The following is a 26,520-nucleotide window of genomic DNA, read 5'->3' as shown; positions in this document are numbered from 1 at the left end:
GTAGCATTTTTCCCCCAGCTAACTTTGTAATTATTTCTTTAAAAATGTCTGCCTCCTGACTAATGTAAAACAAGGGGAAAGGCCTGGGTTACAGTCTCCTTTACCTTCACACTGCCTGGCATGGTGCATCATACCAGGTATTTATTGAGCACTGTCTGTGTGCCAAGCACTGCTGTAGGGGCTGTAGAGATCATAAGGAACAGAATTCCTGCCTTCCCCGAGGAAAGCCTGTGCACTGCCCACCATTTTCCTGTCCCCCCCCCACCCCCACCCAAAGGCTGATGTTATTCACGGAATTTTCTATGATTAGTAATATAAAGGGGGAAAAATCACTCAGAGAGAAAATGCGAACTGTCAGATGAGAATGAAATTATAAGTGGTAAGAGGAGAATTAAATTAAGAACAGTAAGCATCATGGATTTATAAAAACAAGTCATGTCAGACAAACTTAATTGCTTTTCCTGATAGAATTACCAAATTAGGGGATGGCGGGGTACAGTATCCTGAGAGCAGTTTCCTTCAACGACCAGGTAATGAATATTATTTTTGAAGTTAGCAGAACCCTTTGAAATAGTATCTGTTGAAATTGTTCAAAATTAATTCAAATTGACTTTGATATGAGTCTGGTTCACCGACTTGACAGCAGATTGAAAAGGGGAAAAGCCAAGGCAACTACAAACAAGATGGCACTAAGCTTAAAGATATTGCCTAGCAGGAGCTTGGGGGGGGTCTTTTTATTCAGATGTGTTTATCATGATCATTATCGGGGTCAAAGTATGATTTTGTGGCATTTAAAAGACATTGAGAGAAAATCACAGTACTTGGGGGAAGTCATTGCATGGAACACACAAATGAGATGGTTCTCTATTACCTTTATGATGGTATGGCCCTCGGAGTGATAACACTCAGTGTTTTGCATAGTGCTTTAAACCCTTGCTCCTCAAAGTGTGGTCTGTAGACAGCAGGAGCCCGCAGAGCTGTCAGGATCTGGGAGCTTGTTAGAAATGTAGAATCTCCCACCCCAGTGAATCCAAATCTGCATTTTAACAAAAAATCCCCAGGTGATATTCGCGTGCACATTGGTTTGAGAAGCACTGCTGGGCTTGTTTCGTATTGTCCTTTGTGATTTGATTTTTACACCCTTCTCAGAGGCGCAAGACATTGTGTTGATCTCATAAATGGGACTAAGCCCCAGTCTCAGTAATTCCACTTTTTGCCCTTTTTGCTTTGCTTAAAAGCAAGCATATGGGGGCACTTGGGTGGCTCAGTCAGTTAAGCGTCCGACTTCGGTTCAGGTCATGATCTCGTGATCCGTGAGTTCAAGCCCTGTATTGGGCTGTCTGCTGTCAGCACAGAGCCCGCTGCAGATCCTCTGTCCCTCTCTCTCTCTCTGACCCTCCCCTGCTTGCACTCTCTCAAAAATAAAATAAACATTAAAAAAAGCACGCGACCGTATGAAGCTGATGGAGTTCTATCCTGGGGGCGGTTATTTTAGTGGGTCACACTGTCTTCTGTAAAGTGGCATTAACCACCTGTGCCTCCTCACAGTGTATGTGCCACACATGTACACCGTCTGTTTCCATCCTTTAACATCATTGAGAAATGTCTTACTATTCTCATTTCACAGGTGTGGACTCTGATGTTTGGAGTGTTAATATAAATGGCTTTGGGGCACCTGGGCGATTCAGTTGGTTAAGTGTCTGACTTCAGCTCAGGCCATGATCTCGCAGTTCCTGAGTTCGAGCCCCACATTGGGTTCGCTGCTGTCTGCACAGAGCCAGACTTGGATCCTCTGCCCAGCCCCCTGCCCATCCCCAGCTTGCGTTCTCCCTCTCTCGTGCATGCTCTGTCTCTCTCTCTCAAAAATAAATAACCAATAAATAGAATAAAAAATGATATATGTATAATTGGCCTAAATTTATATTTTTAGTAAATGGCAGAGCCAGAGCCAGGATTTAAACCTTGGTCTGTCTGACTCCCAAACCTTGCTATTTCATATCTATGTATGACAGACTATGTCATGGCTATGCGTGACAGGGGTTTCAGACGCTGGCACAGAGAGGGGGATTCATCTGAGAACTGTTTATTGAGCATCTATGATATTGTAGGAACCACTGAGAGTATTCATTAAGGAATGAAACAGACCTGGGCCCTGCCTTTGTGAAGTTTATAATCTAGTAGAGATGGGAGTATGTGTGTGTGTGTGTGTGTGTGTGTGTGTGTGTGTGTGTGTGTGTGTTTAAAGTAGGAATAGTATGGGGGATATTGCTTCCAAACTTGTGCTATTTGTTGGGATAATGCAGATATCAAGAATGATGGAAAATTGCTTTAAATATAAGGTTAACTGGATGAATGGTAAACATGGGGGTATGGAAACATTAAAATACGTAACAGACTATCGAGTTATTAATGACAAATTTTAACTAACCATTTTGCTTTTTAAGGATTTCTTCCAACTTTGTAAGGAACCTTGTTGGGCCCTTAGAGAAATCCGTGATTCAGTGAATGCCAGTGAGAACTCTGGAAAGGAAAGGTGATGGAGGAGACTAACATGCCATCTCTTGCATTGCTGACCTTGGCCTAGTGTCTGGGTCCCAATGCCTTTTGGTATTTGAGACTGAACTAAGAGAAGGATGTTTGTCCTCCATGTGAGCCTGGTCTCCAGAAAACTGCCGGATGATAAGCATTATAGAAAATCCAGAATCCAAGAGTCCTTAGTGGGGAGATGGTACATTGACACATGGAGGCTGAGCATCTTTTTAGAAGCTTTTCTCCTAGTGAACTGTCCTTTATCCCTCAAGTTTCTGATCTTGCCGACGTGGTTAGGAGGGTGATATCTGCCAGATGGTCCTGCACAGCGTTACCTTTTGCTTTAAAGTTCTCATCAAATTGTAATTTAAAAAAAAATTTTTTTAAGGTTTATTCATTTTTCAGAGACAGAGGCAGAACATGAGGTGGGGAGGGGCAGAGAGAGAGGGAGACACAGAATCTGAAGCAGGCTCCAGGCTCTGAGCTGTCAGCACAGAGGCTGACATGGGGCTTCAACTCACGAACTGTGAGATCATGACCTGAGCTGAAGTCAGGTGCCCAACCAACTGAGCCACCCAGGCCCCCATCAAATTGTAACTTTAAAAATGTTTATTTATTTTTTAGAGAGATAGAGACAGAGAGCGAGTGAGTGGGGAAGGGGCAGAGGGAGGGGCAGAGGGAGACACAGAATCTGAAGCAGGCTCCAGGCTCCGAGCTGTCAGCACAGAGCCTGATGTGGGGCTCAAACTCATGAACTGTGAGATCACGACCTGAGCTGAAGTCGGATGCTTAACCAACTGAGCCACCTAGGCACCCCGGATTGTAATTTTTTTTTTAATATCCATTTCTTTCCACAAGTCCTCAGCTCCATGAGGGTAGAGTATTTGTCTCTTGCAATAAATACAGTATCCCCAGGATCTTGCAGAGTGCAAGGCAAATAGTAGGTGATAAATCAATGACTCAATAGTTGTTCTATTAAAATTTGAAAAACTGGTATTTTTAAAAGTCCTTTTTACTTTAAAAAATGTAGCTCAATAAATATCCTTTATTTTCTTGTGTGTGGCAAAATACACATAACATAAATTTACCTTCCGACCATTTTAAGCATACAGTTCAGTGGCGTAAAGTACATTCAGATTATTATACAACCATCGTTACTGTCCATCCGCAGATGGATGTCAAAATGAAACTCTGTGCCCATTTAACACTAACTCCCTGTTTTCTCCCCCTCCCTTTCCCTGGAATAATTTCTGCCTCTGTGAATGTGACTATTTTAGGTACTTCATACGAGTGGGCTCATGCAATATTTGTCCTTTAAAGACTTTTTTACTTTTTTCTTTCTGAGTTATAAAGGGGCGCAAACTCTGTGGTAGTGTTTATTGGAGTGAGTCTTCCCTTCATCTGACTTAAAAAGAAATATGCTTATTCTTGGCCTGTTCATATTGAAAGAATCAGAGGATAGTAGAAGAGGAAGAGATGTGGACAGACCATCCTCTCCAGGCTTCTTACTGTTAAGCTTCAAGTATAAGTTGCTAGCCTAAAATTCAGGGATGTGGGAATAGGGGATCAAGTATTTCCTCCCTGTCTGTTGACCTATTGAATGTGAGAATCCAAGGCAGTGTAATTAAGATAGCATTTCCCCATCATTACTTATTTTCACATCTGATCCAGACTCCCGACATAATATTGAAGAGAAGATATGAAATAAATATGAAATAAAATAGATACAAAATAAAACAGAACAGATGTAGCAGAGATCCTTGGGTAGTAATTTAATACCTGAATCTGGGGCATGGAGAAGGGACTGGCTCTGGTCTTTTTGATCTAACAAGGCCAAGCAAGTTACATGATGCCTGCCTGTGCTGTGACTGGAATACACTTACCACACAACACACACACACACACACACACACACACACACATCAATGGTTTAGAGATGACAGAGAGGGCTTGCAAAAAGTCACATCTACATATGCAACATCTCTTGACCAGCCAGTGAATTGACAGCAAATAGAAAGTAAAGATGAGACTTCTGAGGTCCATGTTTAGGCCAGCTATCTGTATATACTATTCTGAGTGGCCTCTCTGGTTCAGAGATGAAGACAGGAAGGGGCAGTGGTGTTTGGTGGGGCTGAGTATTTGGCCGGGGCAGGAAATAGGATTCTCTCGAGGCTTTGGACATCAATCAGATTCTGGGGAGCTCACGGAGCCAAGAACTGAATAAGACACCAGTAAGCCCATTTGGGAGCTAGGAAGGGCTGCAAAATGTGAAGGGAGTCAGAGATCATTATCAGAACTAAGAACTTGAAAGATAAGAAATTAGTTAGCATTTAAAAAAGCATAAGTGGGCTGAGGTGTGCGGCAATAGCCTGGTTGGAGTGTTTTCTGTGATCATGGTCCATCATGAGGATAATACAGGGAAGTTTAAAGGGCTAGGAAAAGTACAGACATATTGCCTGAATTGTTAAACAGGTCACATTTATTTTACTGTGTGGTTGTGTCCAGTGTGCCATGTTGATGTCTCTTTTCCCTAAAACCCAACTCCTCCACATCTTAGATGTTAGCTTTGTGGCGAGCTTTATATCGCTATTACAGATCAACTAGTTAGATGCCAAACACTGTACTGGTTATAATGGTTTAGGGGGCTTCTAGTAAGATAAGTGATTTGCCTGGTATTAGAAATGTGCATCCCACTTTGAGAGTCCTGCAGGTGTCTGAGAAGCTTTGGGGCTTACACAAAACCATTTTCATGTCTTCAATACACATTTAGCTTTTACTTGTGCCAAGATGATAATGGGCTTCCATTCATTCCTTCAACTTCTTTTGACTATTGAAAGAAGTAGTTAGAGTTTGCTGAGAATCTTTGCACCCCAAGTGCAAGTAAGAATACATATATCATGGAAGTGTATCTATCTATCTATCTATCTATCTATCTATCTATCTATCTATATGTGTCATATATATTTTTATTCATGAAAAGATGGCTTCCAAAATCATTGAACATATTTATGTTAGCTTTTGCGGTCTCAGGTCCTACTGCCAGACCAGGTAATGCTTTTCTTCTTGGATCATATAGTATGTGCTTCAGTCTGAATAACATTAAAAATATTTCTCTTAGCAGGATGTGGTGGAGTTGTTTTCTTTTTTAATTTCAAATAACACCACTCCTTGAACTGGGAACAAACAATTCACTTGCAGCTCAGCTCTGCATTTATTTGTAATTTTCACATAAATCAACTTATATGAAAATGTATTCATAATTTGAGCTTTCTCTATAGCGATAAAATGTTTCTGCTTCTGTGGTAGAAAATAGCTTATTATGCAAACAACATTGCCACTCTTACATTATGCATGGGATTTACCTGGAGAACATCACAAAAGCTTTAAAAAAAAGGCCAGGGGAGGGTGTAGGGTACTTCATTTACTGCACCATTTACCTATAATAATTAGCTACAAATGAGCTAATATCTGTATTTAGCAACTTATTTAATATTGCTTTGGTTAATTCAGGGAAACAATGGAGGAAAAAGAAAAAAATACAAGGGAGGTCTCCTGATAAATGGTGCCTTTCAGGATGTCAGCCCAATGAAAAATGAGATCTGGTGGTTTCAAACTTGGGCCAGTGGTGGTGAGTAATTAATGGCCAACTCATTTGAACTTGTGTGCTTGATCTAATTTGGGATATTGAGAGTTCACACTGATTTGCCTTTAAAAAGAATGTCACTGTCAAATAAGGCGATTGTATAAGATTGATATGGAGAGCCCTGACTTGGATGTATAGCACAATTTATATTTAGAGAGGCAGGAGTAGTGTTATTCCTAAGCATGTGTGTAGCGGTGCCACCATATCTGGAGGGAAAGCTGTGTTCTTTCTATATAGGATTTAAACAGGGATCACTTCAGGTATAAATGGTAGATGGTATTTATTTTTTCAATCACATCACAAATATGTCTTAAATGTCTTTTTGCTGTGTTCAGACCTGCGGATAAAACAGTAATACAGTATGGCCTCTGCTTTTGTATTACCTCTGTTGTGGTTGGGGAGGAATGGGAAGGCAAAGAACAAATAGCACAAATGAGTACAATAATTGCAATAAGAATGATAAATGCTGTGAAGGAAACATACAAGGAGCATGATTTAAGGAGTTACGGGGTGGTAGATATAATCTTTAACGAGTGACCTAACCTTTTTGAATATACTAAATTATAAAGGACTGCATATACATGAATTATCATCCCCCAGTTATGTACAGTCCTACTGGTTGCCTCAGTGAATCTGCCATCTTGAATCACTGTTAGTGGTCCATCTGGGTGATCCCGTTTCGAAGAACCAAACACCAAGAGGATTGCTCTTTGGTTGTGGCTTCTCAGAAGCCTTTGCAAAGCTTATTATTGCTCTATTGAGTCCAAAGGGTGGCTTTCTTTTCTTGGGCCTGCTATGGGGTTTCTGCTAACCTTTGTTTAGGTCTAAAATTGAGGGTCTTACCTGGAGACATAAGGTGGTACAAGGTAGATCAAGATCCAGTTCTGGTATCAGAAGCCTGGTGTTCCATTCCTAGCTTTACCCCTTAGGGGTTTCTTGACTTTAGTCAACTTACAGATTTTTCCAAACATCTACTCCTTGTCATGTTTAAAAACCGTATAACAACAATATCCTCCCTAATAATATCTGACAACGCTTTTCCAAGTTATTATAAAGTGAAAATTTCTATGTTATTTAATAATTTCAGGCCATGGAAAGAAAGTGGACCGTTCCTTAGTTCATTTTACAAAGCCATTGTAATCTGATATTTATGTATTGGTTTCACTTAGAAATATAGTTGCAAAAAGTCTAAACCTTAGTTTACTGAATCTAGTCCTGTATAAAATGAATAACACACCATGACTGAGTAGGATTTATTTCTGTAATGTAAATGTGTTTTAATATCAGAAAATCTACATGATAGTTCTTTAAATCAACAAAGTAAAAGAGGAAAAAAAATCATAGGATTATTCGATCATTAGATACTATAATATAATTTTATAAGATTAAATAGCCATTCTTGATAAAACTACAAGCAAAATAAGAATATAGGAAAACTTACGCATGAAAAGATTATCACATTCTTTTAGCAAATGTAATAATCCAGTGATGAAGTTATTTTGCTTAAAATCAGGGACAAAATAGGGCTTCCGTCTATGACCATAGTTATTTACATTGATTTGGAGGTAGTAGCAAATGAAATAAGATGGGAGAAGTAAATGATAAGTATAAATATTAGAAGAGATGAGATTGCTGTATTTGGAGATGGTATGACTAGATATTTAGCAAACCCATGGTACTAAAAAAAATACTATGTTATATGGGAGCTTTTGGTGAGGTGTTTTGTTATTTGATGAATATACACAATATATATTTTTTCCTTTTATTCATATTAGTCAACTAGAAATAGACTTTGAAAAAATCTTCCATTGATAATAGCAACAAAAATTCAAACTACATAGGAATAATTTTATAAGATTTGTACCCCCCTTAAAAAAAAACCTAAAAAATCTTATTGAATAAATGGAGAGGCATACTTCAAACCGTAAAATTTTCAATTCTTTCTTTTTTATTTTATTTTTGGAGAGCACGAGCAGGGGAGAGGGGCAGAGGGAGAGAGAGAGAGAGAGAGAGAGAGAGAGAGAGAGAGAGAGAGAGAGAGAGAATCTTAAGCAGGCTCCATGTTCAGCACAGAGCCCAACACAGGGCTTGATCCCATGACCCTGGGGTCATGACCTGAGCCAAACTCAAGAGTCGGATGCTCAATAGACTGAGCCACCCAGGTGCCCCAAATTTTTAATTCTTTGGAAATCATTGAACACATATTTGCAATTTCATTCAAAAACCTAATGGGATTTTTAAAAAGAGAATAATTAAGTTCAAATGGCAGAATAAGTATCTTAAAATAGTCAAGAAAAATTGTGCAAAAGAATAATAAGACATACTTACTAGATATTAGAACTAATTTCAGAGCCATGATGATAAAAAATTGTTTGGTATCAGCATCAAATCAGATAAATAGATCAGAGAAACATAGTTAAAAACACCAGAAAAAGATCCAGGTGTTGATGAGAATTTACCATGTATCAAAAGTGGCATTGCAGCTTATTAAAAGCATGGTTTATTTAATAAAAGGTCCTGGCAAAAGTGACTACCCATGTGGAAGACAACAAAATTTATAATCCCTACCTCGTCATATAAGAAATCAAGTCTGGATGTATTAAAGAAAGTAATACGATCTTTATTAAAATGAGTAATGCACTTAAGCTTTGACCTTGCAAAGTGAGTGGGCTTCTAGCCAATAGAAATAAAGCACTGGTATATAAGGACATGTATACTAATATTTATTACAGCATTGCTTTTATTGGCAAACAAACAAGAAAACTGGAAACAACATCACTTTTCATCAATAGGACTATTGAATAAGGAGATCCATATATTGGAATTTTATGCAACCATTTAAAAGAATGAATTCCACCTCTATTTATTGGTTTGGAAGGATGTCCATAATGTAATTCAAGAAGGAAAAGCAAGCTGCAAAATTATGTGAAGAGTATGATCCAATTTCTGTATCTATATTTTATATAAACCAAAAAAGGAATAAAAGGGCTCAGCTGGCTGTTACTATTGGTTTTCTCTGGGAAGAAGGTAAGGATAGAGGGAAATGAAGAGGGAGATGCATAACTTTTAAAAATATATTGTTAGCTTGTGTCACTTGTTACAGTGAGCACTTACTCCTTTTAAATTAAAACAAATTATTTAAAATGTTAAAAGACCAAATAAGTTAGTGCACTGTCAGATTGGCATTACTTCTTGCTTCTGCCTAATTTTTTTTTTTTTGCCTAAGAATAGAAAACCACCTTTTAAAAAAAAAATTTTTTTTAACATTTATTTTTGAGAGAGACAGAGAGACAGAGTGTGAGCAGGGGAGGGGCAGAGAGAGAGGGAGACACAGAATCCGAAGCAGGCTCCAGGGTCTGAGCTGTCAGCACAGAGCCTAATATGGGGCTTGAACTCAGGAGCCATGAGATCATGACCTGAGCCGAAGTCTGACCCTTAATCAATTGAGCCACTCAGGCGCCCCTAGAAAACCAGCTTATTGAGAATGGGTCAATTCTCATCTAATTAGGTAATATTTTTCAAAATATACTCTGGGAAGTAAGCCTTCCCAAAGATCCCAAAAACCCAGGTCCCCAAATCCCAAGCACTTTTCCTTTCTACTCAAATTACCAATGTTAAAACCAATTACATTGGACAGTGAGAACAATTTATAAAAGTTAGAATAAAAAGTCCTTTGGCTGGGAAATTATATGGGGTCAGCCTCCAAAAAGAAGAGGCCTAGGGCCTGAAAGTTCTCAAAGGACACCAGTCTCACAGCCAGTAATGCTATGCTCCAACTCTCATATTTGACTTGGAATATGGTGTTCTTCCTACTGCTCCACAATATTGCCTGTCAATATGGGCAAAGGGCACTAAACCTATCCCAAATGGAAATGTTCTTTTCTCCCACCAATTTAGAAGACCTTTGAGGGCTTTACAAGCTGTTGTACTGAACCATAAGTATCATATAGCTGTAAGTATCAAAATGTTCTGCTGTTTTGAAATCTCTGGTTTTCAAGATACTCAATGATTAGAAATTTTCATAGGCTGGCCCTGACCATTTCCTGCCAGAGTTGGCATGACAACTAAAATCAAATTGATGCCAACTTCTACCTGTCTCATTTTTCATGTTACTGCTGTCCTAGTAAAAATTAGAGTTGGTTTGGTATCCAGTAAGAACTGGGCATCTCTTAGTACAACGCCACCATTCCCCATATTCACTATGCCCCTGGTGTCTAATGTGGGGCGAGTTATTTAGGAGAGGCAAGCTGGTGGCATGGACAAAGCACACGCTGGGGAATTAGCATAGTAGCCCAGGCCTTTGGGGTGTGTGTGTGTGTGTGTGTGTGTGTGTGTGTGTGTGTGTTTGCAAGGCTTAGAATTGCCTCAGTAATGATCACAAGCACTTTTTGATGTTTGCAACCTATGAATGCATGCCAACAAATGACTGACTGGCTGAGCTGGATGAGTGTCCCAGAGGATGGGTTGTTGGCAGCTGTTCTTGGTGTATCTTCAAGCATAGTTACTTGTGAGAGAAGAAATAAAATTGGAGCAAGAGAACAGCTTGGCTTCATTTCTCTCATAGTGAGAAAGGGTTGTGACTTGAAGTCATTTGTCTGTATCCTGATGTTAAGAGTAGCTCAGATGTAAATTTCAAATTAAATAAGAAAGTCTAAGAGAATGCATTATGAGCTCAGTGCTCAATGAACAAAATAAAAATGATTTCCGCCAAGGGAGCTAATTTTACTCTGGGGATGAGTTTATATTTTTCCCCTTTAAGTGTGCTTAGGATTCAGTCTTGAGGGTCAAATATTGACATTTATAAGACAACTTCTTATCCTATACAGCAATGGTAATGAAGAATTGTAAGTACATGAAACATTATGAACAAATCTCACAACATAATGTTAAGCACAAGAAGCCAGGCACCAAAGAGTATACTCTATGATTCCATTTACATAAAGTTCAAAAGCTGGCAAAACTCGTCAATGGGGCTGAAAGTCAGGAAAGTGGCTGCCCCTGGGAGCAGGAGTAGCAGGAAGGAGCATGGGGGGAGGTGCTTGTCATGCTCAATTTCTTGATCTAGGTGCTCAGTACAAGAAATTTGAAAATTTCATTGACCTGTATGATTATGATAAGCATACTTCTCTTATGTATATGTCAATAAAAAATAAAAATAATCAGGGGCGCCTGGGTGGCTCAGTCAGTTAAGTGTCCAACTCTTGATTTTGGCTCCCATCATGATCTCACGGTCGTGGGATCAAGCCCTGTGTCAGGCTCTGTGCTGACAGCATGGAGCCTGCTTGGGATTCTTTCTCCCTTTCTCTCTCCCCTGCTTGTGTGCTCTCCCTCTCTCTCAAAATAAATAAATAAACTTTAAAAAATAAATAAATAAAAATAATTTCTCGTGTCTTTCTTACGTGCTCTTTCTTTAATTGGCTTATTTAGCATCCTTGGTAGATGGCAACCATTCTTCCTCCTTTGTCTCACTTTCATTCTATGGATAAATCTTTAATAATGCTTACAATTGATTAACATTAAACCATTTTTTTAGTCCTTGACTACTTAGAATGAGTTCATTTATTATAGTCTTTTCCACCTGATACTTTACTGAGGGGGGCAGACTAATAAAACAGGTGCAGACAGCTTGAAATAAATGTTAGACATGAGGAAAAGATGGCCCATTAACCTCACACAGTGAAGGGTACTACAATCGTAGGTAGAAAGGCAGCTTGCACTCCATTCACAAATTTACTTAGGGCATGGTCATCTAACAAAGCTTTTAATCCCTGTCCTGGGTAGTTTGTTAATTTGTTCTGTCTAGAGGTGGGGCATCGATTGGGAAACCTCTGGAGATGTTTTCTGGTTGTTTCATTTCAAGTAATTAAGTCTATCAGGGAGCATGGTAAGAGATGAGGACAACCCCGTCATGAAAGTAAAACCTCCAGCATCCTGGGGCTGTGAGACGACTTCTGCTGTGAGTGATCCCAAGTAAGGGTCACTTAAGAATGAATGAAGGAGGTGATGGAGTCTGGTTGGCCTCTAGGTCAGGACCTCCTGCCTTCAGCTCAGCAGTGTCTTTTCAGACCATACCCCAGACCCTTCCTCCTGAGTCCACCCAAGCTGCCAATGGCTGCACTCACCTTCGGTTTGTTTGCAACTCTGCTGTCCTGCCTCTACTTCTGTTGTGATCCCTTGGTACCCACACCCTGCGCTCATCTGTCTCTTGCCGCTGAGTTGTGTTCCCAGGCATCATCCCTCTCTGTGAGGGATGGCTGTCCACTCTTTGGCAATTGCCTACCATTATTCTCATCTCCTCTCTGCAAGGGGACTCCACCTGAGCTTACCTTGGAATGAATGTTTTCTCACCAGGGCTTGAACTATCCCTTCCTCATGGATCAGTGGCTCTTAGCTGCCAGTGAACACATAAAAAAAGAGGGGGGAGAAGGAGAAATAAGGAGAAACTCTGATTAAAGTTACCAGTCTTTAGGGTGCTTCAGTTCAAATGTTACTTCCTTACAGAAACCTTCTCTAACTTCCCTTTCTAAAGTGACCCCATCATTTTCTATCATATTACTCTCTTTTATTTTCTTCCTTACTACTGAAATTATCTTGCTCGTTTGTTTACTTGCTTGCTATCAAATTCTCTACTCCTGTATGACTGTGATCTCTGTAAAGAGTCCCTTACCAGTCTTGTTTGCTGTGATAACCTAATGTGAACAGAACTTGGCACTATGGTAGCACTCAACTCATAATTTTTGAGTGAATGAATGAATGAATCTTTAAAAACACTCTGAAACTTGAAGAAAGTTTGAGTGACTCCCATTCAGAGTATAATGTATGAAAGTAAAATAGTCTCAATCGGTCCTCCATGTGATTTTGTCTTGCAAAACCCAACTGGCCAAAGACTATAGAACACCCACTTGGGACAGTTACACTGTGATGCTAATATAGTCTTTGTTGGGCTAATTTGAGGTCATTGGCCTATGATGGCCACAGTGCTTACATAGGCTAGCTTCTGGCTATGGAGAGGAATGTGGCTTTTAGTTACAGAGTCGGGAAGGCATGCAAGGTTAATTCTGAGTTAAACTTCAGGATTTGACTCCCCTGGGAGACCTAGAAATGGCTAAGATCTCACATTAATATGTAACCAAAATTTAAACTCATATTTCAGCAACAAGGAATAGTAAATAATGCATTGCTTCATGAAGATTTGCTTAGTTTATTTACTTACATTATTTATAGGTTATGTTGGGAATAGACTTGGCCTGCTCTGCTTTGTTCACAGTAACATTCCATAAATATAACAGCAAGCAATAAAATAGCATTGATTCAGAAGTGAGCTCATTGCTTTGTATAACATCAAACAGAAAAGCTGTGTTACAATGATAAATACTAAATCTTTAAAATATCTTTAAAATATCATTGGCTTTTTACTGTCATTACTTATGCAGTGTGTATTTCAGATTTTCATATTCAGTCTTGTACTTTTTTATGTGTGAGTTATGCCCTGAAGCTTTTGGTATAGTCTGTACAAAACTGGCATTTTGAAGTTTTGGTTAGATGGCAGAAGAACTTGATTCTGGCTCAAAAGACCATCGTGAACTGTCCAGGAAGATCTCAATAAGAGAACAAATGGCAGTAAAATGTAGTGGCTTTTTGTTTTTTTCCTGTGAATGTGAAGTTCAAGCAATTCAAAAAAGTGAGGGTTTAAACAGAAAAGACTTTTTATTCTTCCTGTGGTACGGAATGTCTTTGTTTTCCTACTTGGCATCTCCTAGAATTTTCTCAAGATTGTGGAGTCTCATGGCCTTATGTTGGTCAAAGGAAGCCAGGATGGTGCTTTGCAGACAATGGGAAATAGGTATGTAGTTAAGATCTGGACTATGGAGTCAGGTAGCTCTGGCCTTCGGTCTGGCTCTGTTACCCTATCAGCACGTTGTGTTGGGCACACGTTGTGTGTCTTTGGGCAAGGGACTTAAGCACTTGAGCCTCAATTTGTTGCCTGTAAAATAGAGATAATACCATATACTTAATAATGTAATGAATATCCAATAAGATAATGTTTCTGGAGCACAGTGCCTGACACATATTGAGGGGACCGTAAGTGTTGCATCACTTTGGGGAGGGGCTGCTGAAGAGGAGGGGGAGATTTCCTGACTCTGTAACCAAAATTGAAAGTTGCAAATCACCTGATATTTATGATGGAAATGGATTGTATGAAGTAGTCATAATTATATATTGAACCCCCACCTTAATGCCCTTTGGCATAAGGCATGTCTGTCTTGGACCCTTTTCAAGGAAATTTATAAAAACTGGTATCACAAAAAAACCTCTCATAAAGTGCATTTATACACATCTATCTCCTTGGCAAAGGCCTGAGGGCAGTGTGAATATGTTTTAAAAACACAATCTGCAATGTTGCTGAGTCTGACTGTTGGGTAATTTTTTGATTTTTTTTTTTTTTTAATGCCCTTATGAAGGCACAGTTGTATTTTTAAAACATAGTGACAAACTGAAGGAGGGGTGGGGAAGATGGGAGGAAGCAAGCCCATGGAAGGATGGAAAATAAAGAGGGCTGACAAATGGCCCCCAGGTGGAACAAGTTGGATCAAGTCTTAATTTATGGGCCACCACTTTCTACCCTGGGTCTGTTTTTGACATGCAGATTGGAAAGCAGTGGCTCAGACAGATCCCCATGTGAGGTGACCTAAATTACAGCCTCCGTACGCTGAGACACAGGGGATTTGTTACAAAATGATTTTCTATCTCTTATGGTATCCTCAAGACTTATTTAATCCTCTCTCAAAGTGTGAAGAATACGTAAGAGTTATGGTATCTTGTTGGGAGTATCTTTTTTTTTTTTTAATTTCACCTTTTAATTTGAAAAGTTTCCTATCTGCTGAAAAGTCGCAATAGCAATATAATGAATTGCCATGTATGTTCACCTAGATCTACCTATTGTTACTATTTTGCCACTTTCATTGTATCTATGCCTATCTATGATATGATGTATGATATATAACGTATTTTATTTACTTATCTTTTGCTGAACCTTTGGGAGTAAATTGCAGAGATCATGATGGTATCAGTGAACATTTTCTTTTTTTCTTTTTGAATTTAAATCCAAGTTAGTTAGCATGCAGTGTACTAATGGTTTCGGGAGTAGAATTTAGTGATTCATCAGTTACATATAACACCCAGTACTCATCCCAACATGTGCCCTCCTTAATGCCTATCACCTATTTAGCCCATCCCCCCACACAACACCCCTCCGGCAACCGTTTGTTCTCTGTACTTAAGAGTCTCTTATTATGGGGCGCCTGGGTGGCTCAGTCGGTTAAGCGTCTGACCTCGGCTCAGGTCATGATCTCGCGGTCCGTGAGTTCGAGCCCCGCGTCGGGCTCTGGGCTGATGGCTCGGAGCCTGGAGCCTGTTTCCAATTCTGTGTCTGCCTCTCTCTCTGACCCTCCCCCATTCATGCTCTGTCTCTGTCTCAAAAATAAATAAACATTAAAAAATAAATAAATAAATAAATAAATAAATAAATAAATAAAGAGTCTCTTATGGTTTGCCAGCAAACAATTTCTAAGAACATTAAGTGCATCAACATCATGAACTTATTAAATCTAGTAAGTTTCACGTTGATACAAGGCCATTATCTAACATGCAGTCCATATTCAAATTTGTCCCTTATCCCCAAAGTGTCCTTTCTTGCAATTATTTTTTTTTCACTCCAGGATCATTCATTGTATTCAGATGTCAGTGTTTCCTTAGCCTCCTACTGGAGGCTGCAGGCATTCCTTGGTCTTTTCTTTGTATTTCCTGACATTGACATTTTTTAATAGGACTGGTCCCTTATTTTTTAAATGTCCCCCAATTTGGGTTTGTCTGATTGTTTCCTTATGGCCTATTTCAAGTTCTGCATCTTTGTTAGGAATACCACTGAAGTGATGTTGTGTCCTTCTCAGTGCCTTAGTGCAGGTAACGTGCGGTGCTGATTAGAAAATTTTCATCAGCACTAAAATATATTTTTAATAGTCTTCTTATTTGTTAAAATGAATACTCTGGAGGATTTCTTACTTGGAAAAATCTCCTTGACAATCTTACTACATGAAACATTTGCCACTGTTTCTTGGAACAATGGTTATGGAATCATCTTGCTTTATCACTTTATCACTAGATAGAACGGTGCTGATGTGTTTGAATTTTGAAATCTTAGGGACTTCCCTAAGATGCCTTATTATCAGGAGATTTAAACTATGTTGGAAGTCTGAGGGTGCTAATTAATCCCTCTTCCCTTTCTGTAGGTTCTTAACCAATTGAGAACACAAGGAGCAAAATGATGATCAGCTTTATTACTAGGAGAGCTGGAAGATGTGGCAAAGCCTTTTCCTTCTTCTACAAGGCAGAACCTTTGATACTTTCCCAGTCCTGACCTAACCATTCTCAACCCACATTTACAAAGGTCGAGACCTGGCCAGACCTGCCACAAACTGGTTGGGAGAGGAAACACAGCTATCCATGTTGTTGAGTACATGCAGATCTGAGAGGCCAAGTGCAAAGGGAAAGGGAAAGTGTGGGACATAGCTGGCCCCCACTGCCTGGAATGGCCCTGACTAATGTGCCCATGACTGCCCTGCTCTTTCCGGTCTCATCCTCTTCTGTGGAGAGGAGCCAGTGATAGAGGAGAGAGACAAAGTGCAGGTGTTTTCCCTAACGCTCCCCTAGACGACAAGAGATGAAGTCTTGACTCTGGTGTAGAGTGACAACATGAGGATGGATGGAAAAGGGCTCTTCCTATAACAGTTATTTCTTGGGTTGCACCAAGTGGAATGGAAAAATGTGAAGTCTAATTGCAAAGTGAAATCTCATCTTTCTAATTAATGCTGCAGACTGCCAGGGACATCAGCTTTCTTTTTCAACTTTGGAAAACCCATTGAAGAGCAAAACATTTGTCAACTTTGCCAACCTAGACTAGTCTCTCCCACACTGTTCCCCATCCCCCCTTTTAAAGAAATAATACATTCACATGGTTAAAATTTTTTTTTTTAATTTTTTTTCAACATTTATTTATTTTTGGGACAGAGAGAGACAGAGCATGAACAGGGGAGGGGCAGAGAGAGAGGGAGACACAGAATCGGAAACAGGCTCCAGGCTCTGAGCCATCAACCCAGAGCCTGACGCGGGGCTCGAACCCACGGACCGCGAGATCGTGACCTGGCTGAAGTCGGACGCCCAACCGACTGCGCCACCCAGGTGCCCCATGGTTAAAATTTTTAAATTTACAAAATCTCCTTTTCACCTTTCCCTCTACTTCTCTTGTACTATTCTTAAAATCTATTCTTTTTTTTTTTTTAATTTTTTAATGTTTATTTATTTTTTGAGAGAGAGTGACAGAGCGCAAGCAGGGGAGGGGCAGAGAGAGAGGGAGACACAGAATCCAAAGCAGGCTCCAGGCTCTGAGCTCTCAGCACAGAGCCCGACGCGGGGCTCGAACCCATGAACTGTGAGATCATGACCCGAGCGAAGTCAGATGCTTAACCGACTGAGCCACCCAGGTGCCCCTTAAAATCTATTCTTGAATTCTGTGGCTCAGGCATTCATTTTTCAGACAAATCATTATCACGTGAAGCTTCCTTACCCTTCCATCCCTCCTGTCCATCTTGGTTCCCAGTCTTTTGATATTAAAGCCAGATCCTGGAAAGGGGTCAGTGCTAGACAGGGAGAAGATTCTAGACATATGTGTATGCATATTTATGTGCCTGCATTTCAAAGTCAAATAAAAATGATTTAAGAATTGCTCATTTAGTCCATAAATCAAATCATATTTATTATTTAGTTATCATGTGCTGTGGATGACACAAAGAGTACAAAGAATGGTCCCCTGAATTCAGAATGCTTTGGAGTTTATTTGTGGAAGCAAAATTAATAAAGATACCTGCAGACAACTTCTAAGCTGTGTGATCTCATTTGTGGGTACTGAGGTCTTCTGGAGAGAAGACTAGTGTGAATGGTGGGCTCTGGGGAGAGCTTCATGGAGCTTCTAGCTGCTTGGAAAACCCATCATAGGCAATCAGTAAATCCTATCTCATGGAGGAGATAGGATTTGAATGGAGCTTTGGAGGACAGGACTCAGTGGGTGTTGGGGAGGAGGGCATTCTAGGCCTGACTACTTAAGTCACACCGACCTCTTTGCTATTCCTTCAACATGCCAGGCTCATTGCTGACTTAGACCCTTACTGTTTCCTCTGCCTGAAACACTTCTCCTAATCAACTTAGCTAATTTCTCAACTCCAACTCACTGCTCTAATGTCACCTACCCAATGAGACCCCCCCTGGCCACCCTATTTAAAATTGGAACCCCCCTCCATGATCTGAATGCCCCTTATTCTGATGTCATTTTTCCATAGCTATTACCAGTTTGTAAGACATTGTACCATATAATTGTTAAAATTGTATTGGTTGGGGTGCCTGGGTGGCTCAGTCAGTTGAGCGTCTGACTTCAGCTCTGGTCATGATCTTGCGGTCTGTGAATTTGAGCCCAATGTTGGGCTCTGTGCTGACAGCTCAGAGCCTGGAGCCTGCTTCAGATTCTGTGTCTCCCACTCTCTCTGCCACTCTCCCTCTCTCTCTCTCTCAAAAATAAATAAACATTAAAAAGAAAATTTTAAATTGTATTATTTATTTTCTGTCTACTCCCACTAGAAGGTAAGTACTGTAAAGCAGAGGTTTTGTTTTCTTCCCTGTTTGCTGCTAACTTAAGCAGCTAGAAACTGGCCCATCATAGGCAATCAGTAAATGTTTGTTGAATACAAGAATGAATAAAGCTATCCCTTCCTTTCCCCCCCAGATAGAAATTGAGGGGAGAGAGAGTTCATGGGAAAAAATTTAATCAGGTCATCCCTGTGAGCGCAAGACCTCTTTGCATTTCTAAGGGACAGTTATTGAAAGTATATGGCTCATGGCTGGGCCTCTTTCTTATTTTCTGCAGGCCTGAAGATACACAATTTGGAAATAGAAAATGAAGGGAGGAAACTAAACATTGTTCTGCATATTAATGTGACACAGTGACGCTCTTGAGAGAACAGCACCTTGAAATTTATGAGCAGTTAGAAAATGATTTTTCTTCATCTCTCCAGGTTTAGATGGTGTTGAAGAACTGCATTCCCTCCCTCAGTCAGCTTGTCCAGCCCCTCTGCGTTAAATCCCCCTCTATATGCTGACAACACCGACACTTACATCTCTTAGCCTGACATCTGCGTTTGCATGTCTGATCTAAATTGCCCCCCTCCCAGGGCGCCTGGGTGGCTCAGTTGGTTAAGCCTCTGACTTTGGCTCGGGTCACGATCACACGGTCTGTAAGTTCGAGCCCCTCGTTGGGCTCTGTGCTGACAGCTCAGAGCCTGGAGCCTGCCTCGCATTCCGTGTCTCCCTCTCTCTCTGTCCCTCCCCCACTTGCGCTCTGTCTTTGTCTCTTTCTCTTTCTCTCTCTCAAAAATAAATAAATGTTAAAAAAAATTAAAAAAAAAAACCTGCCCCCCTCTCTCAGCTCCCAGTCTTTACCACCTCCGTTAATGGCTCCATCACATACATAGTGGCTTCAGCCCCAAACCACCTGGTCACCCGTGATTCCTTTTTTCCTCACTCTTGACATCTCATTCACTGGGAAGTCCTGTGAGTTTTTCCTCCAAAAGGTATTATATCCCAACACTGCTGACTGTCCATTTCTACCACATCACGCTAGTCCAGGTTCACCATCACTTCTCTGAACTGTTGGCCAGCAACTCCAATGGAGTCTTCCTGCTTTCTCCCTTGTCCCCAAGTACCTCTTCTCACAGATCAATTGAGGGAATTCTGTCAAAGATGTAACTCCGATTATGCCACCCTCCTGTTTAAACCCCTTTAATCTCATTCAATTTTACTTCAAATGGAATCTAAACTCCTTAACCTGGCTGGGGCTCCACCTGATCTGGCCCTTGCCTGCTTCTGCATCACCGTCCCACTTCTCCTTCCCTACATTGGCCTCATTTTCCTTCTTTGAATATACAGAGCTCATTCCTGCTTTGGATCTTTTGCACTTGCTTTTCCCTTTGTCTGGAAAGCTCTGTCCCAGAGCATTGCTGCACTCTGTTCCTTAGTCAGGTCACCTGCTCAAAGAGCCCTTCCTGACTACCCTGTATAATGCCTTTCCACCCCCACCCTATCTCCTCCTATAATCATCTAGGTTTTATAAGCAGTATCAGGAATGATTTTGATTGTGTGTCTTGCATCAACAAAGTCCCACAAAGAACGTCCCGTTCGGTGGGGCAGTTGAAGAGAGGTTAATAAAAGCACCATTCCCAAAGATTTAGGGAGGTGAAGGGGAGCCAACCAGGGAAGGTAGTACTACTTGCAGCAATAATAATAGAGAGCTATTAACACCCCAAGGCCTGAATGGCGCAGGGCTGGGAGCAGCTACTTGAGCCTGGAGAGAATAGCTGTAATTTACAGGAGAGGCCATTTGGCAGGACTGTGGCCCAGCAGACAAGGTGTCAAGAGAAATAAACACTCAGACCTAACTCTCCTGCTTCCGTCCAGACTTCTGCTGGTGCTCCTCATTGGCCTAACCCAACCAGAAGCTGAAGGGCAAGACTACCAATTGATGCAATCCGTAAAGGTCAGTCTCCATGACATAAAGTTGGCTTGAAAAGAGGGGAGAGAGGATATGGTAGGGCAAACAGGAGGTATGCACCACACCCCTTTACTGGAATGCAAGCTTCATGGGAGAAGCAACTGTCCCCCAAATCTAGGAGAGTTTCTGGCACATGTAGGTGCCCAACAAATATCTGTAGAATGAACGAATGAGAATTCCTTGTCTTTGGAGGATGTGTCTGCTTAGCCCAACTGTTATTAGCTTATAAAATTAGGGAGAATAAATAGATGTGCTTTCAGTTCACAGTGATAGAGCAGGAAGTCAGGAATGGATTGACTTTGGTAGATGTGTGTCCCCCCGATGCTGAGCAGTGCTATGCAGCTGGGAGCCTGCCCCTACTAACCCTCCCGCTGAAGCCCTGGTCAAGGTGCTGCTGTATGCTTCACTACTCAGACTTGGAGAAACATACCTTGGATTAGGGTGTGGTGGGGGATGGATTTGCAACTGAGGCAAATCTCCAGAAGGAGAGGCTGAGGTTTCCCAAAAGATGGGTTGAGATTCATGGGGAAGCACGAGGGAGGTACTTTAATAAGGGTGTGCAAATCTGAGGGTAGAAGTTCCTCGAGAAGGATTTAACTTGTTACCTTCTGTATGTGGCACCTGAAACCTCTTAGCTGTCTGTTATGCAATCGTTCTCCTTCAACTTGGAAGAGAGAATATTAATATAAAGACCATTTTTCTTAAGGAAGATACGCTAAAGGATCACTGCACATGTTCTTGTATTAAGGAATAATGAATAGTATATGTAGATTTGTTATCAGCAGTGCTCCTCTCTTGACACCTCCTAATATATATATAATGAGAGACTTGTTCCTTTGTTTAAGGCCTAATGGAATTTCACCTGGCCAAGATCTAATGGAGCTTTGTCTTGAATAAAGGCCTAATGGGATTAGGCCTTGGGGAGAGGAAGTTCATTGTGGGCCTCTCAGTTTTTGCCTTGGGAAAGGTTAGGGGTGGGAAGAGAGGAAGGAGGGAGAAATTGAGAAAAGAAGAGGGAGAGGTAAATGGAGCAAACTTTTCAGAAAGTGGAGATAAATTTTAATACCTTCTTTGTGCCATGTCACAGATACATAATTTCATGTATTCATTATGACAATGTTATGATGTCAGCAGTATTATTGTTTCATTTCTACAGATAGGTAAACAGATTAGTCAAGAAATTAAGTTGCCCAAAGTCACATAGACAGGAAGTATGGAAACAGTCCCCTGCGTTTAGTCTTATATTTCTTGAATACATTCTGTCCACCTTTAGAAAGAATTAGAATGAAAGATTGCTGGGAATTCGGTTGCGACCTGAGGAGTTCTCCTTTTCTTCCTCTTTGCCTTGGCGTATTTCTGACACAGTAGACTCTGCTCTGTATGAGCTTCTAAGTGAGAATGAAAGGTTGAGGGGGCTCAAAAGGGGTGGGAGGAAGGGAGTTAGTACATTGGTGTTTCATACTTTTTCTGATAGGGAGCATACAAAATCTGTTTTGGTTTAAGAAAAAACCTTCCATAAGAAAAGTCCCTTTTTTTAAAAGAAGAGATAGTGTGTGAATTAATATGAAAAATATCTTCCTAACCAAATAATATCAACAATGATTAACAATGCATATGGATAATGCATTGATGGGTAATCAAGATTGAATATCACATAAGTCAGAGTAATGATCATCATTTCTTGAATTTCAAGGAGAGGACAGAACTTTCTTAGAAAGCATGGAAATATTGGCTCAATGGATTTGCCCATTGCATGCTGTTTTTGTAGTCAGAGAACACTCTTTGTGTAAAGGAAATTTGGGATTGGGGAAGGAGAAATATGTTAACCTAGACTTTCCTTTATTACTGGGTAAAAATAAGAGAGAAAGGATGACAGGAATAATTTTTGGAAGAAAGGTTTGTGCAGGAAGAAACAAAGCCACCCCTACCTGTATCGGCTATATCATGTTGAGGTTTTATTTACCTTCAAACTGATCAAGTCCACAGAGCATGAGGCAAGGCAAACCAACCCAGGTATGGTACACTCTTGTGCTATCCTCGATGATGTTGTTTTTGAGGTTTAGAGAAGATTCTGCTGCCTCGGTACCAAACCAAACCAGTAGTGTGTACCTACTAGCTGTAATACATGTCACTAATGCTCACTGATATTTCCAATTTTCCTCCCCTCCTCAGACTTATGAAAGAGTATGTTTTCCTTCCCTTCCATTCATTGGGTGGAACAGAGTGACTAGTTCTAGCTAATGGGCTGGAAATAAAAATGACACGTGTCCCTTCTGGGGAAAGGAATTAAATGCTGGTGTGTTATTTTCTGTCTTTCTCCTAGCATGGTCAACTAAGAAGTATCACGTTGAGTTGGAGAAACCCAAGACTGGAGCCTGGAATGGTGAGCCACTACATGGGGAACAGATGTCCTGACGAGCCCCCGGACCTGTAGTGGATTTAGTGTGAACAAAACTTTCGTTGTGTTAATGCCTGAAGATTTGGGAGGATGTTTATTACCATAGCCTAATCTGGCCTAGTCTAATATCCCGGTAGGTGGATACACACACACACACACACACACACACACACACACACACACACGTCAAGAAGAATGTGCAGAGCCAGCTCTTGGTTCTATTTCTAATCATATCTTCTAATTCTCACAAATTACACAGAGGATGGGGGTTAGAGATGACTCCTCTCCTCTCCCTGTTGCCTCCAGCTCCTCACCCGGGGTACTGGGAACCTTGGCTCTCAGGGTCACCTCTTGTGCTTGCTTCTCAGGTGGTCATCACTCATACCCAAGCTACTTGTCCTGACTCCCCTCACTCCCTCCCGGGGTCTGGCAGCATTCCCTTCCTAGCCTCTGGTATGCATTTCAACCATTCTGTTTTGTTCTGCGGGTAGGGCTCAAGGTATTTAGGATTCTTGTGTATGGATAATCTTCAGGGCAGTGAGAATTTTCCCCTGTCAGGCAGGGATTCATAGAGTCATGAGGCTAAAAGAATCCAGTGCTCTGGATTGTGTGTACCTTGTTCTGCCTGTGTCTCAGGAAGAGGTGTTTTGTGTATGGGGAGAGGTAGCAAGAGGGAGAAACAGACCACCCTTCCTGCCACACTAAGAGACAAGAAAATGAAGCCCATCTCTGGTAGGATTCTGTGGATTCGCAGTAAATGCCAATAATGATGACGCCTGACTTTTCATTTATATGGTCTTATTTTGTTTCTGCCCTAACCTGAATGTGGTGTCAAGGGAACTATTAATGACTGCTATTCAGGGACATGTGACTTGGTATTTATATATTACCTGCCCACTTCATAAAGTGCTAATGAATGTTTGCAAAGCTCTTTGAAATCCTCTGGTGAAAGGTGCAACGTTAAGTGAAAAATATTATTATTATTATTAGAAGGTAATAGACAGCTTTGAATGATTGGTCATAAGAATAACTGACATAGCATTAAAAGAAGTGCCAGAAATCATCCAGACGGTTCCAGCTCCTCCGGCCCATCAGCCTCCACATTACATATATTACACTGTTTCCCTGACACCCATTCTAATAACTGTATAATTCACACATTAAATCACCACTTCCAGGGAAAGGTTGAGCTCACTCACAGCTCTATTGATGGTGACACTGAGAGGGTATTAAATGTTGGAAGGTCTAAAATGGAGAAGTGCTCTTAGGTGGAGAGGCCAGATAGAGCCACTGAGTGGCCACCATGTTTAAGGGGATATGAGAAGGGAATGAATCAGAAGCACCTTGGAAATGGAGAGGAGACTTTAAAATAGATGTGAGATTGAAAAGCCGTGAGAACAATCAAAATCTGAAGTGAGATAGCCGACACATAGCCATACTCTTTATTGCGTGCCTTCTCTGGTTTGAAAAAATAGCGATAACACAGACAGGTTTTGGTTTCCTACTTCCTTTAGCCTGGAGTTGTTTAACATTTCTGTCTTCTGCATAACATTCAGTCTCAGAGTTGGCAAGTTAGGTCCGATCTTGCTAACTCTGGTTGGATGGCAGTGGCCGTCTAAGTGTGGTATTAAGAATCATGGGGGCACATTTGGACTTGGCAGGAAAGAGTGCTGTGATGCATTAGCAATGTCTCTGCCTAGGGAGAGGGAGAGGAAGAATGGCATGTATGTGGGTGAGGTCTGACTAGAGGTAAAAATGGCCAAAAAGGACGGCATGGACTTAGTTCAAGGTTGCTTTTATTCTGACTTATAACCAAAGCTATTACAAAGTAGTCTAAGGAATGCCTCTTGGTCACCCGTCTCTGGAGGCCAGAGGACCTTGTGTTCCTGGTCCCATAGGATTGTAATAATCCATGTCCCCCACGAAGGAGCTCCTACCCCTGTCTAGCACCCTGATTTTTCTGACTTCTGCCAGGAGGCACTTCTATATTGCCTGGGTTTTGTTGCCAGTAGAGCTTATGCCCATGAATTCTACAGGACTATAACCAACCGAGAAACAGTTCTTTTTTTTTTTTTTTTAATGCTTATTTATATATTTTGAGGGGGGAGGAGCACAGAGAGAGAGGGGAACAGAGAATCCCAAGCAGGCTCCATGCTGTCAGTGCAGAGCTGGATCACGGGGCTTGAACTCATGAACCGTGAGATGGTGATCTGAGCTGAAACCAAGAGTTAGATGTTTGACTGAGTACCCGGGCACCCCAACAGAGAAACAGTTCTTAAACATTTACCACCCCTAGGGCACCACAAGAGGCAACAAGCCCAGGAACTGGGTTTGTCTGTGCTGGAAGCCTATTAGCTGATCATCATGAGTGCGGCCTGAGGGGTGGGCTTCTGATTAGGAACGCATCTTGGGGTGACAGTAATTCTTTCCAGAGACCTCATAGGGCAGGTGCTGTCTTCATTCTCACCCTCTGTTGCACTCCAGAGTGCCCGTGTCTCCTGGAGGGAGCGTTACATGATTCTGGTGTCCTGCATTTTGTGTCTGGAACTCCAGTTTTTGCAGCTGTCACCTCAGGGATGCCCCTTGATTGCCTGGCTCTGGTGGCCAGGGGCGCTTGCATTCCTGGGCCCCAAGAGACTGTAACAATCAGAGAGATGGTTCTTGGCAGGCTGTCATCCCCAGGGCACTGCACAGACAGCAGACTGGGATACATTCCCCAGTCCTTCTGTAAAGGAGGCTTGTCTTGGAGTTTTGGTCTGAGGGGTAGTACTCCGGTCTGGCAAATATTTAGTGACCTGTGGAAATGCTCTCAAGAAACATTGGCCGAAGGAGCGCCTGGGTGGCTCAGTCAGTTAAGTATCCAACTTCAGCTCGGGTCATGAGCTCGTGGTTCGTGAGTTCGAGCCCCACATTGGGCTCTGTGCTAACAGCTCGGAGCCGGGAGCCTGCTTTGGATTCTGTGTCTTCCTCTCTCTGCCCCTACCCCACTCATGCTCTGTCTATCTCTCTGTCTCAAAAATAAATAAACATTAAATAAATAACAAATAAAGAAGCATGGGCTGTGGATGCCATCTTGGTGCTTTTCCTGTGATTTGTCCCAACTCACCAGTATCACCCAGGAAAGAGTTATATACTCATCTCGATTTGTGTGGCCGACACTCAGGGGACGCCTCCAGATCCCTGGCTCTGGTGGCCAGTGGGGCTTACACTTGCAGTCCTATAGGACTATATATATTTGCACACTTTAAAAAGCTGATGCCTGAGGGTCTGGCTTTAGTCATCATGAATCTAAATGCT

At 41.3% G+C, this 26,520-nt stretch overlaps 1 long non-coding RNA gene across 1 annotated transcript in view; it reads left to right on the top strand.

The window, feature by feature from the left end:
* LOC131507655 (uncharacterized) overlaps positions 1 to 26,185 on the top strand; it is a 36,499-nt gene extending 10,314 nt beyond the window's left edge. The window contains exons 4-5 of the long non-coding RNA XR_009259612.1: positions 20,732 to 20,810; positions 23,149 to 26,185. This is a non-coding gene — a long non-coding RNA (uncharacterized LOC131507655). The remainder of the gene's footprint in view (positions 1 to 20,731; positions 20,811 to 23,148) is intronic.
* The last annotated feature ends 335 nt before the right edge of the window (positions 26,186 to 26,520 follow it).

Source organism: Neofelis nebulosa, chromosome 3 (genome assembly GCF_028018385.1).
Source record: "Neofelis nebulosa isolate mNeoNeb1 chromosome 3, mNeoNeb1.pri, whole genome shotgun sequence".
Taxonomy (NCBI): Eukaryota; Metazoa; Chordata; class Mammalia; order Carnivora; family Felidae; genus Neofelis; species Neofelis nebulosa.
The sequence above is the reverse complement of the archived record's forward strand: the minus strand, read 5'-3'. Positions and strand labels throughout refer to the sequence as shown.